A 6710-nucleotide genomic window follows, 5' to 3' on the forward strand; every position below is an offset into this window, starting at 1 on the left:
CCATAAAGCTACTCTTTTATCTTTGACATCAATAAGTATTTTGTGTAGCTACTTTGGATGCTATATAAATATCTCAATCTTTGGAAAACTTCTAATTTATAGATTACGTTTTTATCACTATGAATTTGTGGTTTCCAATTTTATTCATTATTATCATTATTTATTTTAATGTTCAATTCCCCCAGATTTGTCCAGTGTAGATCCCTTCAAGATTGTTCGCTTGTCCTTTTGACATGTCTCATCGATTTTTGATGGCTCCTTTATTCCCTGACACCACAAAGTGCTCCAGCCTCATATTTTACCTTTTCTGCACCAACCTTGGTCTAAACGATTTTTTCAAGGAGTTCTTTTTTTTGCTATAGTGAAGAAAATTACTTTGAAGCCAAGATCTGGGTGCTATGGGTGCTATGTACACTCATTGTTACTGGGGATCAAAATTCCCAGACCCTCACAGTGGACAGTTTTACACATACACACACATGCATACACACACACATGCATACACACATAAGCACATACACAGACATACGTATAAATATATACAGAGAGGTATATATATACATACACATTCGTGCATTTATACACATATATACAGAGATTTATACCTATATTTGTTTCTATAATTTCTCTATATACTGAATAACACAAGTTCACTCCAATACACCAATCTGGCACCACAGAGTCTATTCCATTGTATTCATTTGATACGTAATTGGAAAAAAAAATGTAGTTTAGATGATGATCTTTACTCCAGATGAAACATCCAGAGACGTTTAAGTTTTGATTTTGCCAGGCACCTGAACCCCTTGGTAATCCAGGATAGTCTCTCATATTAAGATGATTTGAAGCTGAAAATACAGCCCTGGGAGAGTGTGCCTACTAGAGTTTCTCAACTCAAAATCTGAGGTGTTCACTAAGTCTCCTCTGATGCGCCCTGTCTCTGTCTCCCTGGACCCAGGAATCAGTCAAAAACACTGAGCTTTGCTCAGTGATGACACTTCTGAATTAGCAATTTCCTCAGGGAGAATGAGGCCTAAAAGCTAAGCTTACTTTTCTGGATCTTGCTTCCATTTATTCTAGCCTGATAATTCTTCCCTATCTTGTTATCTCCCCAATTTATCTCAAGCGCATGGTTTTCTTATTTCCCATTCCTTCCAGCTGTTTTCCATGTGAGGGTTGATATATATTTAAAGTTCTCTGAAGCCACTTTCTTAATAGTGATGTGAACGACATTTTCCTATAGAAAAGAGATTGAAACTCATCTACAGATATTTCATGCCCTGTGAAGTTAAGCTGGTTTTATGTAAGTTTATCTGTTCCCTGTGGTTTCACAGGAGTGTTTTTACATATTGAAGATACTAATCATTTCTGGCTGCAAATATTGCCTTTCAATGTGTGGCTTATATTTTCACATGGCTGATGTTTTTGAAAAACTAACTCTCATAGCTATTTCTCTGCCTAAAATGCCTTTAAGCTCCAATTCTTAAATAATGATTTTGCTGCATATACAAGTTTAATTTGACAGTCATTCTTTTCTCCACATTTTAAGACATAATTAAAATATCTTTGTATCACAAAGTTGCTGTTCAATTATTATTTGCTCTATTTATTTATCTATCTTACTTTCTGACTGCCTTTAAAATCTTCTCTTTATCCTTCAGTTTCAGTAATTCCATTATGATTTGTCTAACTGTGGATTTCTTTTTATTTAAACTTGTCTAATATTTATTTGGTTTCCTAAAAATGCAAATTGGTGCCTACGATCCACTATGGAAAATTAGTTGCAATTATGTCTTAATCAAAGTTTTTCTCTGTCCTGGATAGATATGTTCTCCTACTAGATATTCAGTCCAAAACATATTAGAACATGTCCTTATATACAGTGTTTTCTGAACTTGTTCATATTTACATTGTCTTGCCTCTCTCCACTGTATTCTAAATAATTTATTGAGAAGTATTTTCCTGTTGACATCCCTCAAATACTTCACTTAGCTATTTAACCAATATAACTGGAAATATAATATATAGTTGGACTGTATATTATATACAATATAACCTATTGATTCATACAAACAGGTTGGAAACTCTGGTAGTGATGCTTCTAGAAAATAATTTTTATTATGGCCAACTCTAATATTGTCCTTTCCTGACACAGTTATACTAAATTCTGTCACTCAAGTGGCTGGTATTTCTTTCAGTAGTGAACTTATTTGGCTTTTCAAATATCTGCAGGGTCATTCCCACTTTTAAAATCTTCTTTTATTATGTAACTGAATCTTAAATTTAAATAATTTTGTTTAGACATAAATAATTGCTATTTTAAAACTAGTCCAAAACTTGAAGAGACTTATGTATTTTTTTTTTAGCTACTGATAGAAAGAAAACATGCTCTACTCAATTACAGAAAATGAGTTTATCTTTGGTACTTAACATGTTTCCTGTTTTTTGACAACATTTGTGTATGAATAAATGTATATCTATATGTATCTATCATTCTATATAGAGAGATATCACAGGATTAAGAAATATGGAGTAGCCGGCCCCATGGCCAAGTGGCTAAGTTCGCGCACTCTGCTTCAGCAGCCCAGGGTTTCACTGGTTTGGATCCTGGGCACAGACATGGCACTGCTCATTAGGCCATTCTGTGGTGGCATCTCACTTGTCACAACTAGAAGGACCCACAACTGAAATATACAACTATGTACTAGGGAGATTTGGGGAGAAAAAGCAGAGGAAAAAAGAAGATTGCCAACAGTAGTTAGCTCAGGTGCCAATCTTTAAAAAAAAAAGAAATATGGAGATATATTTAGACTCTATCTCTAAAAAAAAATTATACTGATAATGGTATATGCTTCTTTACTAATAGAAAAATTCCATAGACATACCCAATTAAAACAAATGATGAAAATATTTTTACTTTTCAAATGAATGCATGTATACTTTTCTTTAAATTATATAGTAACTTTTCACATATTTCCTAGAACATCAGTAACAGAGAGAAGGGAATTTCTATCAAAAATAAATGAAAATCAGAAAATTACAGTTTCTGTGTACAGAAAATAAAATATCTTATCAATATTTACAAAGCTATTTCAACATTTCTGGAGATCCTATTTTTTCTTCCTGAAAAAAACTCAGACACAATTTCACTTTCAAAAGAATTATTGAAAAGGCTGTGATTTAAAAAAAATTGTTGAAAGAGGGGGGAATTGCAAACACACAAGGAAAGTCTTTTAATGGAATGAGAACTACATTAAACAAATATGCTTGTAAACTGTTAGAAAAAAGAGATAAGGGTGACACGGAGCCCATGTTAATTTGAAGAGGCTACTCAAAATTCATATTTATGTTATAAATATCCCTTCATTACATTTCTAATTCATGAGATTACATGTTTACATTTTTTTGTGAGCAATACATTCTTCCTCGCCGTGTCCATGAAAGCTCGCTTGACTTGCTGATTCCTTAGGCTGTAAATAAAGGGGTTCAGCACGGGGGCTTCTGAGGTATTTAGTACAGCAACTCCCTTGCTCAAAGACACTCTGTCTTTTGCTGATGGATTAATGTACATGAAAATGCAGCTGCCATAAGAGATGGAGATGACAATCATGTGAGATGAACACGTGGAAAATGCCTTTGTCCTCTGACTAGTAGAAGGAATTCTTAAAATGGTTCTGATGATATATATGTAAGACAGAATTATTAATGCTAAAGTGAACATTAGAGTAAAGACAGCACAGGAATACCCCATTTTGTCTGGGAATTTTGTATCTGAACAAGAAAGTTGGAGCAGGGGAAAATAATCACAGGTAAAATGGTCAATAATATTAGACCTACATAAGAGGTATAAGAGCAACATGAGTGCAGGGAATACGATTAAGAATGAAACTAGATATGAAGAGAAGACAAGAAGTGTGCAGACTCTCCGATTCATGATGGGCATGTAATGCAGAGGTTTGCAGATGGCAATATAGCAGTCATCTGTAATTATTGAGCATTTACCGTTGTTTGACATTGTAGATTGAATTGTGATCAAGAAGCTATCATCCCTACACCTTCTGGATCTTACAGACTAGAGGTGAATACGGACTTCAAATATGACCATTACTATAGTATACTTGTAATGACAAAGCACAAATACTCATAATGAGAAACCATAGGGAATATAACTTGGAGCTTATACTTTTCATTTTTCCACTCTTGAAATTCCATTTTACCATTCTCTAACTTTTCAGCTCCCACCCACCAGTATCCCACTACAGTCTGAATTCTTCCTACCCCACCTCCAATGTCCATATTTCTGAAAATGACTGGGATTAACAACGCCTTAATTTTTATTTCTCATGCTTTCATTCTTCATATTAATTTCTCTCTGCAGTGTTTCATATTGCCCTACCATCCCTGTTTCTTGGGACATTTCCTTCCCATGAATTGCAGAGATCTATTGCCTTTTTTATTATTCTTTTTGCCTCTTCTACTCTTTAAAATTTGGGAGAATCCTTAGAGTTTAATATTTGAACTTCTTCTGTTCATGACCTTCTCTATTCCCACCACATCAATTACCATCTAGATGATAAGGATTGCTACATCCATAGATCTGGTGTCTAATTCAGATGGCTTGATATTATGGCATTTAATTTCTTTAAAATAGGATTTAACCTAGTTCAAAAGTAAAGCTGTCATCTCCACAACTTTTTCTCTTCTCTTTTTTATTTCATTGAAATTAATTACAACATTTACTCAATCCTGTTGGATAGAAATGTTGTGCTCTTACCGGCAAGATTACTTCTACCCAAATTTTTCTTTCTCTGTTTTTACTTGTTTGACTTATTCTTGCTTATCCAGACAGTTTAACTGGCATCCTCTCTGAAAACATTTATTGACTCTCTAACTCAGATTAAGTTGCTGTTTCAATCATAAAACCTTAATCCTTTCTTTATATGAACACTTAACAGGCTGTGATTTATTTATTTTCAAGTCTCTCTCACTGGACTGGAGTTTAACTCTTATTGAATGCTCTAATAATTGGCAGAGAGCTTGGTACATAGTAAGGACTCATCCATTAAGGATTTAATTTTGAAATTTTGAAAAGATTCATAAGCTTTTGGACTGTATCTTTGAAGTCTTGCTTTACAAGTTGGTTCCTTAAAGTGTAAATGAAAGGGTTCAAGAGAGATGCAACTGAAGTAAAGAGTAGAGCTACTCCCTCGTTGAATGTGCCACCATCTTTTGCTGAAGGCTTAACATAAACGAAGAAGGAGCTTCCATAAAAGAAGCAGAAGACAATCATGTAGGAAGAACAAGTATAAAAGGATTTTGTCCTTTGCTGTGTAGAGGGGAGCTTCAGAATTGTCCTGGTGATGAATGTGTAGGAAATAATCACTAGCACCATGACCACCAGGGTCACAAATGCCACAAGAAAGACTATCTTCTCTATAAGGCTTATGTCTGAACAGGAGAGTTCCCGAAGGGGCTCATAGTCACAGAAATAATGATTCAGCCTGTTGGAAGCACAGAAGTCCTGCTGACTCATCAGAGTGATTGGTACTATCATAACCATTAACCTAGCCAGCCAAGAGCAGAGAACCAGTAGGGTACAGACTCTGCTGTTCATGATGGTCACATACTGTAAGGGTTTACATATGGCCACATAGTGATCATAAGACATGACAGTCAGAAGATGAAACTCTGCTGCCCCAAGGAACATGACAAAGAAATATTGAGTGAAGCAGCCAGCAAAGCTGATACTTTTGTTCCCTGTTGTGATGCTGATGAGGACCCTGGGAATGAAGATGTTTGTGAGGGAAATTTCTCAGAAGGAGAAGTTCCGGAGAGAGAAATACATGGGAGTCTGAAGGTGAGGGTTCAGCAAAGTGAGGATGAGGATAGTCAGATTTCAGTGATGCTGAGTAAATAGATGAGGAGCAGAAAGGTGAAAACCACCACCTGCAGTTCAGGGGCATCTGTTAGACCCAGCAGGATGAACTCAGTCAACGTGGCTTTATTTTTCATTGTTGAATAATTTTGAGTCTCAAAGTAAAAAATGATAGTCATGAAAGAAGAGAAAGGAACAGGTGCTCTGAAATGGACAGGTGAAATCTAAAGAGAACAAAAAGAGATGGATCATGAACTTTTCCTGTGAGGACATGATCCAGCCCAGTGACTCATTTAATGGAGTTGTGTACTTCCTGGTCCCATTTGCCCGTATAGAAAAGTTTTTGTCATTATTTCCCCACAAGACACTCTCCCCTGTGCCAAGATGAAACAAGTGTCTCCCTCATAGATGATGTTCAAAAACTGTGTGGAACGAGTTAACAAAGGAGTGCCTCCAACAGCTGCCTCCTCCCAGAATAGTTACTAATTTTCTTCCCCGTTATTTACTTTCTTTGCTCCCCACTGATTCTATTCATTGCCCTACTCCCTTTGTCTGCCTAACTCTTTCAGAATTGCTGTTTTTCTCACTCTTCCTTGCTGTTTTTATTTTTATTTTTCATCTAATTATAGCATCCTCTCATTTTACTTGTGATCCAACTCCCTAAATACTCTTGGTGCCAAAACTTTCCAGCTCCTCACTTCTTCCCAATGGATCCTCCAAATTTCCCTGCCTATGTCTGTCCATCAGAATTCAAAGAGCTGTGCAGTATCAAGATTATGTCATTCTGTCCTTTGAACTATTCCACATACCTGTGTAGGGCTCAGTAAATATTAGG

The 6710-nt window shown here is 35.7% G+C and overlaps 1 pseudogene; it reads right to left on the reverse strand.

Moving 5' to 3' along the window:
• Window positions 1-5062: 5062 nt before the first annotated feature.
• Window positions 5063-6012, reverse strand: LOC103551531 (olfactory receptor 2AP1-like; annotated as a pseudogene).
• Window positions 6013-6710: the final 698 nt, after the last annotated feature.

The sequence above is a fragment of the Equus przewalskii genome, chromosome 5 (assembly GCF_037783145.1).
Source record: "Equus przewalskii isolate Varuska chromosome 5, EquPr2, whole genome shotgun sequence".
Taxonomy (NCBI): Eukaryota; Metazoa; Chordata; class Mammalia; order Perissodactyla; family Equidae; genus Equus; species Equus przewalskii.